At 46.8% G+C, this 13696-nt stretch overlaps 1 protein-coding gene across 2 annotated transcripts in view; it reads right to left on the reverse strand.

Moving 5' to 3' along the window:
* APC (APC regulator of Wnt signaling pathway) overlaps positions 1-11068 on the reverse strand; it is a 128339-nt gene extending 117271 nt beyond the window's left edge. For both annotated transcript variants that reach the window (XM_077861421.1, XM_077861379.1), the window contains exon 1: positions 10781-11068. The gene's annotated coding sequence lies outside the window, so the exon portion shown is untranslated. The remainder of the gene's footprint in view (positions 1-10780) is intronic.
* Between the last annotated feature and the right edge of the window lie 2628 nt (positions 11069-13696).

Below are 13696 nucleotides of genomic sequence, written 5' to 3' on the forward strand. Positions count from 1 at the left end.
CTGCCTCTCTCATGAATAAATAAATATTTATATATTTTTTAAAGTTAAGAGTCTCTTTCTTGGTTTGTCTTTTTTTTTTTTTCTTTGCTCATTTGTTTTGTTTCTTAAATACCACATATGAGTGAGATCATATGGTACTTGTCTGAAACTTATTTGCTTAGCATTATCCTTTTTAGCTCCATCCATGTCATTGCAAATGGCAAGATTTCATTATCTTTAATGGCTGAATAACATTTCATCATATATATACACACACACACCATTTCTTTATCCATTCATCAATGGATGAACACTTGGGCTGCTTCTGTACCTTGGCCATTGTAAATAATGCTGCAATAAACACAGGGGTACATGTATTCCTTTGAATTAGTGTTTTTGTATCCTTTGGGTAAATACCCAGTACTGTGATCACTGGATTGTAGGGTAATTCTATTTTTAACCTTTTGAGGAAACTCCATTCTGCTTTTCAACAGTGGCTGCACCAGTTTGCATTCCCACCAACGGTGCACAAGGGTGCACCGTTTCTCCACAGCCTCACCGACACCTGTTGCTATTTAGCCATTCTGACAGGTGTGAAGTGATATCTCATTGTAGTTTTGATTCGTATTTCCCTGATGATGAGAGATGTGGAGCATCTTTTCATGTGTCTGTTGATCATCTGTATGTCTTCTTTGGGGAAATGTCTATTCACGCCTTCAGCCCATTTTTTCATGGGATTATTTGGTTTTTGAGTGTCAAGTTGTATGTGTTCTTTTTATATTTTGGATACTGACTCTTTATCGGATGTCATGTGCAAATATCTTCTCTCATTCCGGAAGTTATCTTTTAGTTTCACTGACTGCTTCCTTTGCTGTGCAAGCTTTTTATTTTGATGTAGTCCCAATAGTTAATTTTTACTTTTGTTCCCCTTATCTCAGGGGACCTATCTAGAAAAAAAGTTGCTGTCAGAGAAGAGTTGCTAATGTCAAAGAAATTCTTGCCTGTGTTCTTTTCTAGGATTTGTATGGTTTCAGGTCTCACGTTCAGGTCGTTCATCCATTTTGAATTTAGTTTTGTGTTTGGTGTAAGAAAGTTGTCCTTCTTTTCTTCTTTATGTTGCTGTCCAGTTTTCCCAACACCATCTGTTGAAGAGACTTTTTCCCATTGCATAATCTATTCCTGCTTGAAGATTAATTGACCATATTCTTGTGGGATTATTAATCCATATGTCTATTTTTGTGCCAATTCCATACTATTTTTATTATTACAGCTTTGTAATATGATTTCAATTCTAGAATTGTGATACCTCCAGCTTAGCTTTTCTTTTTCAAGATTCTTTTGGCTATTCAGGGTCTTTTGTGGTCTTACACACATTTTAGGATTATTTGTTCCACTTCTGTGAAAAATGCCACTGGTATTTGTATAGGGATCGCATTAAATATGTAGATTGTTTTGGGTAGTAGAGACATTTTAACAGTATCTGTTCTTCCAATCCATGAGCATAGGATGTCAATTGTTGTTTTCAATATCTTTCATCAGTGTTTTACAGTTTTCAGAGTACATGTCTTTTACCTCTTTGGTTAGGTTTACTCCTGGGTATCTTATTATTTTTGGTGTAATTGTTAATGCAATGGTTTTCTTAATTTCTCTTTCTGCTGCTTCATTATTGGTGTATAGAAATGCAATAAATTTCTGCAGACTGATTTTGAGAAGGGAACTTCTTTAATATGATAAAGGTTTTAACAAAAACAAAAAACAAAAAACATAACTTCAGCAAATGTACTTGAAAGTGAAATATTAAAAGCTTTCTCTTTGAGATCAGGAACAAGACAGGGAGAGCAGCCCTGGGATGATGCAGTGTTCTATTTCTTAACCTGGGTAATAATTTCATGTGTGTTTACAATAAAATATTAATCTCTTTACTTTTATTTTTTAAGATTTTATTTATTCCTTCATGGAGAGAGAGAGACAGACAGACAGACACAGGCCGGGGGAGAAGCAAGCTCCATGCAGGGAGCCAGATGTGGAACTCAATCCCGGGTCTCCAGGATCACATCCTGGGCTGAAATCGGCGCTAAACCACTGAGCCACCTGGGCTGCCCTTTATGTTTTATGTACAATCTGGAATATATGTTATAGAAAAGAAGGATAAAACTTGGAGATGGACAAAAGGCTGATTTAAGACTATCACTAAAGCTCAGCAACTCTGTAGGTCCTAATTTTTCCCCCATTATGATTAATTTCAAATCAATGAACATTTATTGGGCCTATAAGACACTGCACAATCTTGGCAACATACATTGTTATCCTTAAAGACATCTGTAGCCTAGATCATCCAGTAACTCCATTATCTATGAACCCATCTTAAAGAAAAAAGCCAAGATAAAGAGAAAAAGAAATCTGTAATATGCTAAGATGTTCACTGCGCACATGACAATAAAATGGAAAACAACTAAGTAACCAACCATGGGGAATAGTTAAAAATAATTTTTACAATGGATTAAACAGTCAATAAAAATATGATTTACAGGAGTCTAAAAAGTACATAGTCTAATTTTTTTAATTGGAAATATACACAAACAACTTATACTATGACAAAAGGGGGTATATGTCTTAGGCACAGAAAAAAGAATGAGAAGGCGGGTGAGAGGGAATGGAGGAGACAAAAGCTCTACTGGTTTTCTTTATATGATGAGCTTATGGATATTATCTGTACTTTTTATTTCCTGAACTTCCTGTGATGACTGTATAAAGCTTTAATAGCTGGGTATATAAAAACTGAAGAAAATAATCAGAAGCCAAAGTATCTTATTTTAATTACTTCAAAATGTAACTAAAATTTCAGTCAATTTTTATCTCAGTATGATTTTATTCAAGTAAATTATTTCCTAGCAGTTAAGCTGTGTAAGTCTATAATTTGCTAATTATTTATAATAATTTCTAATTATATTTAGTGCTTTAAATCATATAACATTAAAAATAATAATTAGACCTCTAAGGACATATCATCTCCAGATTTCTGGCCATAATTCTAAACCAGATTACTCTTTGATAACTAAAAGAGAAAATGATTTATAAACAGGCTTCCAGCAGTCATTTCTGTAAAAGCAAAATAACTGTTAGTCTCTAAATAAAAGACGGTTATAGCGCCTCACTTTCTTGAACAGCCATTTTCCACCTCAGTTGTGCCAATACCCTGGTATTTTCTGACCAGCTGTGAGGTATGTCTCAAGTAACTTGTTATCAATCATAAAGTATAAATGTGTTTAATGCTTATCACAGTCTGGAACATTCCAGTACACTTTGATGAGATGGAAAGAACACAATAGAGATAAACCTTACACTTTGGGAATTCCACACTCACTTATTCAACATTTACTGAGCATCTATTAGAGGCCAGTAACTAAAGGCCCTGTGCAAACAACAGAAACAATTGAAAATTATTAGGTCACAAGGTTAAATATAACTGTCATTTTACGATTTAAAGCTTTGAATAGGCTAACCGAATCCTACTTTTCACTACTTGCCAGCACAAACTTTTCTTCCTAGTTCTCTGATATTCTAGCCTTCCTTGCTGCTAAACCCCTGCTCAGGCTGCTCCCCAGCCTAAGTGCTTTTTGTTCACTCACCAGCATCTGTAGAATTCTCACTATAGGCCAGCCACTGCACTTGAAATGAGAAGGAAAAAGCCTTTTCTAATCCTTCTGTTCTTTGAAGTCCAGATTGAGTTCCATTTCTTTCTCAGAGAACTACTCATTATCCTCTTCATAATCTGAATGCTGTAAGTATTATTATTCAACCCAGTGGCCTCCAATCTTTAAGGTCAGCAGTCATTTTTATTATCACAATGTTTCATGAATCTCATTCTCACTCTTCAGGTGATCTCATCTGGTCCCATGACCCTAAATACCATCTATACACTGATAACTTTCAAACATATACCTCCAGCTCCACCTCTCCCTTGAACTCCTAATAGCCATGCCTATTCAACGTCTCCACTTAAACACGGCCACATCAGTGAGGGAGACAGAACACGAGAGACTCCTAACTCTGGGAAACAAACAAGGGGTAGTGGAAGGGGAGGTGGGCGGGGCGTTGGGATGACTGGGTGATGGGCACTGAGGGGGGGGCACTTGCGGGATGAGCACTGGGTGTTATGCTAAATGTTGGCAAATTGAATTCCAATAAAAAAATAAAAATAAAAAATAAAAATAAAATAAAAATATGTTTTTAAATTAAAAAAAAAACACGGCCACACCCCACACAAAACCCCTCATTTACATTTTCAAACCCGTTTTCCACCTATTCCCTTCCCCAAAGCCCCCATTTCAGTAAAATGCGCCACTTTTCACCCAGTTGCTCATGTTGAAAACCTTGGGAATCACCCTTTACTTCTGTTTCCCTCACACTACACATCTAATCCATAAGTGAATCCTAATTACTCTAATTTTTTTTCTTTAAAGATTTTATTTTGAGAGAGAGAGGGAGGGAGGGAGGGTGTGAATGGGGGAGGGGCAGAGGAGAGACTCTCAGGCAGACTGAAGGCTGGGCATGGAGCCTGACATGGGGCTTTATCTCACACACCTGAGGTCGTGACCGGAGCCAGAATCAAGAGTTGGACACTTAACCGACTGGGCCACCCTGGCGCCCCTCTCCTTTCCAGTATATCACAAACATGACCACTTCTTTGCTCCTCTATCACTACTATCTTCTCCAAGCAGAGCATTTCCAATGTAGGTTATCCTAAAATTTTCCTAACTGGTTTTCCTGCTTCCATTCTTGCCTTCAACTTTCAACATATAATCAGAGTAATTCTAAAAACAAAACAAAACAAACCATCCAGTTCAATCTGGATATTTCCATGCTTGAAACACTTCAATGATTTTCATTTCACTTGGAGTAAAATCGAATCTTTAAATGACCTTCAGTGCCCTACTTGATCTAGCCTCCACCTGTCCCACCAACTGTCCTACCACCCTCTCCCCCCCCCCTTGACTCACTGCTTCAGCCACACTGGCCTCCCTGTTGTTCTCCAACGTGACAAACACTCCGTCTCAGAAGGTGCTACTCCCTCTAACTGAACATTTCCCCTCAGAGAGCTCCCCGGCTTACCCCCATCACTGCCTTCAGGTCTCTCAGCTCAAAGGGCTTCTCAACAAGCCCTTCCCTCACCAACCTATCTAACGTAGCATGCTGTTACTCTTTTACCCACTGAACCTGCTTTATTTATGTCAAAGTCCATTAACTACCGTGTGTGTGTGTGTGTGTGTGTGTGTTCACATGGATAATGTTTACTGACAGCACCCCTAACATTTATACTCAGAGAGGCATGGGCCCGGTTTTGTTCATCATTGTTGCCACATTATATGCACACAGCAGACCCTCAAGAATATTTACGGGATGAATGATGGTAACTGCCTTTAGTTTTGTTGAGAAAATAATGAAAAAACACTGCTAGAATTCAGTAAGGCTTTCGAATGAATTTATACTCTATTAATTACAAGAGCATTATATATATGCTTTGGTGGTAAAAGGAGTACAATGTAGGTAATTCAGGGTTCAATAACAACTGAGGAGTGGGGCCTTCTTAAAATTCTCTATCCCTTTCCACATCCTTCCGTCCTGTGTCCTTCATTAATTCTTTCAATAAATGGTCACTGTGTATCTTTTAGCCAGAATATTCTAGACATTAAGAACACAAAAATAAGACAAAGTAATGCATTGAGTAGATAAAAATAACACTTACAGGATATGACATACACCAGAGATACAAATATAGATTATAAAATTGTAGTGCAACAGGGGATATAATCAACATTTTTAAGGTAGGCATTTAGGGCGTTTAGCAGTGATGATTACAAATACTCCCAAAATCAAGTAACAGAAGGTATTCTTCTGTTTACTTTATATGTGAAATGAGGGTTTTAAGTCTTAAAGAGCTATAGTAATTTGCTACCATGAGATAAGCTAGCCCGAGAGTGAAACCAAAACAAGGGGAATGACACAGCTGAACAAATCACAGAGAAACTGAGCCAAGTCCTTGATGATTTCAGGCTTGATAAAGCCTTAGATAAAGTTTAGCTACAAGATCTAATCATTCCCTTTATTGTTTAAGCAGCTTGAATTTGGTTTTCTATCACCTGCAACATAAGAATACAAGTTAATGTCTATGAATTCTTTCAAAAAGCAAAGCCACTGTGACAACCAAAAATGTCCCCGTATATTTTCCAAATTCCTCCCAATCCCAACAAGAAAAACAAATCTATTTCCTAATAGTTTTATATGTACCCATTTCCCTCAGTGGTTCCACCAGGTACACATAAGTGTACTTAACAACAACCTTAGAAGAACAGGGATGCATAATCCAGTTTTAATCAGTCATTTATGACTATCTCAATGTTTGACCAAAATCATACATATAGCTTCAATCAACTCTTGGGATAAACAGTGCTGTAAGTTCTGTAAGTGCTGTATGCTCCTACTACTGGAAAGTTCTTATTTACATTTACTTCTCCATAAAACACGACAGAGATACGTCACTGATCTTGTCGGTCACGTTACCCTCAGCCATTCACGTAACTTCCTCCTAGACTGAAATGCCAGATAATGATCTTTCCAGCCCCCTGCAAGCAGGGCATGAACCTGCCAGGATGACATCTGACATAGGGCTTCTGTGAAAGGTTTATCATTTGCCTAATCAAGAGACTGGAGGGCAAACTTCCCCCTATCTTTGTTTAACTGTGTGAGAATGTGAGGTCTGGAGCAACAAGGAGAGGAAGAGCCTGAGCCCAAGGATCAACACACTAAGGATGAAGATGAAAAGCACCTCGATCCTTGATATAACATCACTGTACAGCTACACTGACTGACCAGGAATCCTCTAACTCTGGACTTCTTTATATGTGAAATATTGTTTACTGTTGGTTGGTATTATGTAACCCAAGGCCAAACTAACATAAGATATATTCAAGATCTGACAGCTGCTCAAAGTGGGAGAACCAAGATGACTGCATGATTAGAGTGGGTGGCTAGGAGAAAGATGTTTACAAAAGAGACATTAGAAGGAAGAGAAACACATATACACACATGCACATGTAAACACACTAGGTGAGGGAAGGTGGCCTAAACCAAATTTCATCTGATTCTGTTTGGTATGAGGTAAGCTTATGACAGTACACGTCAGAGATAGAGAGCAAGCAATGTAGGTGGGAAGTCAAGTTAACAGAACTGAAAAACATCCACACAAAAATGGTGATTTAGGTCATTAAAAATAGGGTACAACCACCAAGACAACACAATGAAAAGCACAGAAATCCTTGAGTATACTCCTCACCCATGGTCATTTTAGATGAGGCTCATCTACCAGTTTGGCCAATTAAAATAATTCCACCCCTCTTGACAAAGATACTGTGACAGACTCGGCAGCAGGACCTTCTCCATCGGTTCAATCAGAATAGAGGTTAGAGCTTTTGGGAAGAGGCTAGACGAGAATCCCTCTCTCTTGCTTTGGAAATCAAAAACATTGTTATTAGCCACTTATTTTTTTAAAACTAGGGGGGAAGCTAGTCTGAGCATAAAGCCCAAACAGGAGGACAAAATTGAGATAATAGCAGAAAAATGGAACTTCAGCCCCGTTGATGTAAGCCTGTTCCTGAAGCCCATTCTACCTATGCACTTGCCAATTATAGACGCCAACACATTATTTTTGCTTTCAAATCCAGTTTGCATCCTAACTAATGTAGGAACCACTACGTTTGGGGGTTAGAACAGTGTAGGAAATGCGAAAAAACTTTCAGAGACGGGAGAGAATCGCGACATACGATGCAGAAGAACCAAGAAATCAGATAATCTTATTCCTACAGAGTATATTTCACATATGGTCTTATGAAACCAGGATAACCGAGGAAAGGCCATCAGATTTGGTGATCAGGAGGTCACAGGCGACCTTTAGAGTAGCAACTTCAGTGTTGAAATTTAAAGGAAGTCTGAGTGCAAAGGAAAGAATTATTTATATTTATTAGGAACTCCATAACGTACCAAACACTCGGGTGGACATTTAACAAGTGTTAAACTCCTTCAATTATGACTCTAAGTTTAACGTTCTATTTTATAGATAAAGAATAGAGTGAGTAGTAACTCGCCCACAGCCACATAGCCACTAAGTGGTTTTAAGAGACTCAAAAGTCAATGTTCTTCCTACTACACCAGGCTCTCCTGGAATTAAAGGGTGAAAATGCAGTGGCACAGTGGGCTCAAAACCCAGACTGGGGTTCCTTGAGTTGCATGGCACACAGCCCCCTGTTTGGCAGCTGGGACAGGAGCACCTAGGTAGGCTGGAGGGAGAGGCTGGAGAAGGAATGATAGACGACAGTTCTACAGAAAGGAAGGCGGGGAGTGAGGATTGTGGACACAACTGCAGGGGACTGCTCCTGCGAAAGAGGAAGGACAGTTCTTCCTCTGAGATAGCAGTAAATAAGGAAATGATTCTGAGAACACAAAAGAATATACACCTCAGACAGTTGAGATTTTTCTCAGGAAAGGAAGAGATCAAGTTACTTGCTATAAAAACCTTCAGGAAATGAGACAGAAAGAAACACAATCAGCACTAAAGACCCGGCAGAGAGTACAGCAGCAACTGGTATGAAAACTAACCAGTATCCACCCATAACTGTCTCTTTATCCTTCAGGATCTCAGGGGTCAAGCTGAAAGAGCTAGCAAGGAGGCTTATTCTGGACTGGGGACTAGAAAGGAAAATCTACAGAAAATAAAGCATTCTAGGACATCAACGAGCGCTTAGTGAAACCTGATGACAGTGCGGCCCTGGTTGCACACGGAGGCAAGCGAGATCGGCAGTAGGCAACCGGGCTGGATGAACAGGGGGACGGGGGTTCACGGAGACCCTGGGAGAGGGCACCAGGCACGTTAGCTAAGAGCCGGAGAGTAAGAGCTTCTGGGCGCTTGCGATCCGAGGTGTGTTTGGACGCAAGCCTTCTAACTATTTTGCCAGAGGCAGAGAGCCACTGACAGGAGCTCATCAGTCCTACTTTCCCCTAAGCCAGAACCACAGAACCGAGAGATAACCCTTCTAGAAGCGTTCGGTCCTTGGCTGCAGAAAAGTGAAGGCTCAAAACAAACAAGGAACCCACGAGCCCGTACAAGAATCAAGCCTCGAAATGCTCCGCCTTTTTTGAACTAAACAATCCTATCCCTAAATTTAAGACATTAAAAAAATCAATTAAAAGAAGGAAATTCACGGAGAGGTCCGAGCGTGCAGCAGAGGGGAGCACCGATCACGTGCCCAGAGGCGGGGTGGGGGCTGACCCGGAGACCCCTTCCGAGGCGGCGGGCGCGGCAGAGGGCAGGGGGGCAGGGACTGCGAGCGCCGAGCGCCGCCCCGGGGCGACCTGCTCGTGCGTCCACCGCAAGCCCGCCCGCGGGCGGCCCCAGGGAGCTGTCATCGGTACCCGTACGCGGGCGGCCCACTTTCCACGGAGGGAAGCCGGTGCCCCCACGAGGCTCGCGCAGGAGGACGAGCCGGGAGGGCTGGGGCGGCCCCGCGCCCGGCCCCGCGCCCTGCCGCCAGGCGGGGAGCCCCGGCCGCGCCGACCCGCCCACCGCCTTCTGCTGCACCGTGTCAAGTCCCGTCGTGGCCGGCGAGTAGCGGCAACAATCGGGAATCCAAGACGTCGGGGAAGTTTTGGGTCTAAAGCCCTTTTCTCCATTCCCGTCCTTGGTAAGGACAACAAAGAGCTGGTACAACCGGGAAGCTAAAGCCTCAGGGACAGGACAGCGGACTCGGAAGGCCCGGGAGGGCGCGGACCAGCTCCACCTCGCGCCGCGCTCGGCGCTCCCCCGCCCCCCGCCGCTCTGCCCTCGGGGCGCTCCGGGCGGGGCCCCGGTGAGCCTCCCGGGCGATCCTCCCGCGCCCAACTCGGAGGGCCCACTGGGGGGAGGGGGCGGAGCTCGCAGGGCCGGGGTCCCACGGGGGGGCACGGGGGTGTCGGGGTCCCCGGGACGCCCCGCCGTCGGAGGGCTTGGGGCGCGCGGGCCGGGTCCCCGGAGGATGGGGGCGGGGTCGGGGGGCATGGGGGTGTCGGGGTCCCCGGGACGCCCCGCCGTCGGAGGGCTTGGGGCGCGCGGGCCGGGCCCCCGGGGGGATGGGGGCGGGGTCGGGGGGCACGGGGGTGTCGGGGTCCCCGGGACGCCCCGCCGTCGGAGGGCTTGGGGCGCGCGGGCCGGGCCCCCGGGGGGATGGGGGCGGGGTCGGGGGGCACGGGGATGTCGGGGTCCCCGGGACGCCCCGCCGTCGGAGGGCTTGGGGCGCGCGGGCCGGGCCCCCGGGGGGATGGGGGCGGGGTCGGGGGGCACGGGGATGTCGGGGTCCCCGGGACGCCCCGCCGTCGGAGGGCTTGGGGCGCGCGGGCCGGGCCCCCGGGGGGATGGGGGCGGGGTCGGGGGGCACGGGGGTGTCGGGGTCCCCGGGACGCCCCGCCGTCGGAGGGCTTGGGGCGCGCGGGCCGGGCCCCCGGGGGGATGGGGGCGGGGTCGGGGGGCACGGGGGTGTCGGGGTCCCCGGGACGCCCCGCCGTCGGAGGGCTTGGGGCGCGCGGGCCGGGTGCCCGGAGGATGGGGGCGGGGTCGGGGGGCACGGGGGGCGGGGCGGGGCACCCGGGGGGGAGGCCGCGGGGCTCGCGGTCCGGGTCCCCCGGGGGGGGGCCGCGGAGGCGCGTGGGGGCAGGGTCGGGCCGCCAGCGCCCGGCTCCGAGCGGCGGCCCCCCGCGTCGGCCGCGCCCCACTCACCTGCCGGACGCCGCCGGGCGCTTCCTCTCCGCCGGGACGCAGCCGCCGCCGCCGCCGGAGCTCCGGGAGCCGCGGGCGCAGGGCGGCCACAGGCAGGAGCAGCGGCGACCGGACCCGAACCCAGCGAGGCGCACATAGGCGGCGCCGCGCGTCCCGTCCTCAGTAGCGGCCCGCGGCGCCCCCCGGGCACGGCATCGCGCCACCGCGGCCGCCGCTCCCCCAGCAGCCGCCGGGTTTCCGGGGGCCACACTCCGCCCCCTGGCTACTTGGCCTCCGCCATCTTGCCGGAGGCGGGAGGAGTGCAGCGCGCATGCGTGCGCAAGGGGCGCCGGCGTGCCGCTCCGCGCGGGGGCTGCAGTGCGCAGGCGCCGCGCCGCGGGGCCCGGGCCGTGACGTCACGGACCGTCCCCGCCGCGCCGGCGGTCCGCGCGGCCCGACCCGCTGCTGCGGCTGTGAGCTCGGCCGCGGAGGGACGGAGCGCTCCTGCTCGCCCCCCGTCAGTTGGTCGGCGTGGGGGCCCAGGCGGGCGCAGGCGAAGCCCCGGCGCACCTGGCTGGCCGCAGGGGACAGGGACGGCGCGCGGCCCTGCATCCCTGCATCCCGGTCCAGCTGCGCGCACCTGCGCCCCCCCCCCCCATCTTAACTCGAAGCCTACGTGTTCTGGGCAGTCCTCGTGTGTCTCGCAGTTCTACCTGTTCCTTCACCTTTACCTCTGGCGTGATTTCATTCAAGATTAGTTCACCAAATAATATTTGAGTTTTATTATGTACTTGACAGTGTTACCTAGGCTCCAGGTTTATAGCAGAAGGAAATACGAAGTCGCGGCCCTGACCTTGTAGCTGGAAACAATGGGCAGTGAAAGACCTCGCAGGGTCACCGTGTGGGGGGGTAAGGACCGGGAAGGGCGATCCCCGCGGCCATGGGCGATCCCCGCGGCCATGGGCGATCCCCGATCCCCGCGGCCAAGGGCGACCCCCGAGGTGATGGGCGATCCCCGCGGCCAAGGGCCTTGGCGCTCCAAGGGGGACGCCTGACCCGGCCGGCTGAGCTCGGGGCCGGGGCCAGGGCAGAGCCTCCCGGGCATCCCGCACGTCAAATGCAGAGGCCTGGGCTGGGAATGAAGACGGGGAGGAAAGGACCCTCGGTGGGATGGGCGGTGGAGGGAGAGGAGGCAGGAAGAGGCGGGGGTCAGGTCACGTAGGGCGTTGAGGCCCTGGAAGGAGTTGGGTTTTCCTTCAAGGCCCGGGCCGCCTCGTGGACGCTGCTCCAACCACTTCTCAAGTACGGATGCTTCTGACTGTCCCACTGCTCTGCACTCACTGATCCCACGGCCTCGAAGGCCTCCCTACTCTTTACATGTCTAGCTTGTCATCCTTCAGGTTTCAGCATCGCTGCTGCCACCTGAGAAAGGCCATCGTTCCTCAGCTACGTCTCCTTCCTGCTCTCCGATTAGGTTCCAATATTGCACCCAATCATTTCCTCCACTTTTGTTTTTCTATTTCACCCAACCACTCACCCCGCCTCTCCTCCAGTAACCTAGTGTGTTCTCTGTATTTAAGAATCTGGTTTGGGCACCTAGGTGGCTCAGTCAGTTAAGGATCTGACTCTTGATTTTGGTCCAGGTCATGATCTCAGGATGATGGGATCACACCCCAGTTCACCCCAGTTGAGCCCCGCATAATGCTCTGTGCTCAGCTTGCAGCCTGCTTAAGAGTCTCTGGCTTCCTCTCCCCTCTCTGCTCGTGCATGTACTATCTCTCTCTTTCTTTCAAAAAACAAACAAAAAAATCTCTTTTTTTTTGTCTCCTTTTTTCTTTGTTTATTCATTTGTTTTGTTTCTTAAATTCCACATGAATAAAAGGTATCTGCCTCTGTCTAACTTTTTTCACTTAGCGTTATACTCTCTAGGCCCATCCATGTTGCAAATGGCAAGATCTCATTGTTTTTTTATGGCTGAGTAATTCTACATTTCATATATATATCTCACATCTGTATCCATTCATCTGTGGATGAACACTTGGGTCACTTCCATATCTGGGCTACTGTAAATAATGCTGCAATAACATAGGGGCACATGTATCTTTTCAGAATAGTATTTTTGCTTTCTTGAGCATCTTTTCATGTGTCTGTTGGGCATCTACATGTTTGTTTTCGAAAGATACTTATTCAGACCCCTGCCCATTTTTAAATTGGATTATTTGTGGGGTGTTTTTGCTATTGAAATGTATAAATTCTTTATATATTTTGGATATTAGCCCCTTACTGGATATGTCATTTGCAAAATCTTCTCTCACTTAGTAGGATGCTTTCTCATTTTATTGATGGTTCCCTTCACTGTAAAAAAGCCTTTTATTTTGGTGTAGTCCCAATAGTTTAATTTTGTCTTTGTTTCCTTTGCCTGAGGAGACATATCTAGAAAATGTTTTTATAGCTGATGTTAAAAAAATCACTGGCTACATTTCCTTCTAGGATTTTTATGGTTTCAGGTCTCAAATTTAAGTCTTTAATCCGTTGTGAGTTTATTTTTGTGTGTGGTATAAGAAGGTGATCCAGTTTCATTCTTTTGCATGTAGCTGTCCAGTTATCCCACTGCCATTTGTTGAAGAAACTGTCTTTTTTTTCCCCATTGTATATTCTTGCCTCCTCTGTTGTAGATTAATTGACCATATGTAGGTTTGTTTCTGGGCTGCCTCTTCTGTTCCATTGATCTATGTGTCTGTTTTTGTGCCAGTACCATACTGTTTTTTTTTTCCATACTGTTCTGATTACAACAGCTTTATAGTATAACTTGAAATCTGGAATTGTGATACCTCCAGTTTGTTGTTCTTTCTCAAAATTGCTTTGGCTATACAGGGTCTTTTGTGGTTCATACATGTTTGTTCTATGAAAAATGTTAATATTTTGATAAGGATTGCA

The sequence above is a fragment of the Canis aureus genome, chromosome 2 (assembly GCF_053574225.1).
Source record: "Canis aureus isolate CA01 chromosome 2, VMU_Caureus_v.1.0, whole genome shotgun sequence".
NCBI classification, from domain to species: Eukaryota; Metazoa; Chordata; class Mammalia; order Carnivora; family Canidae; genus Canis; species Canis aureus.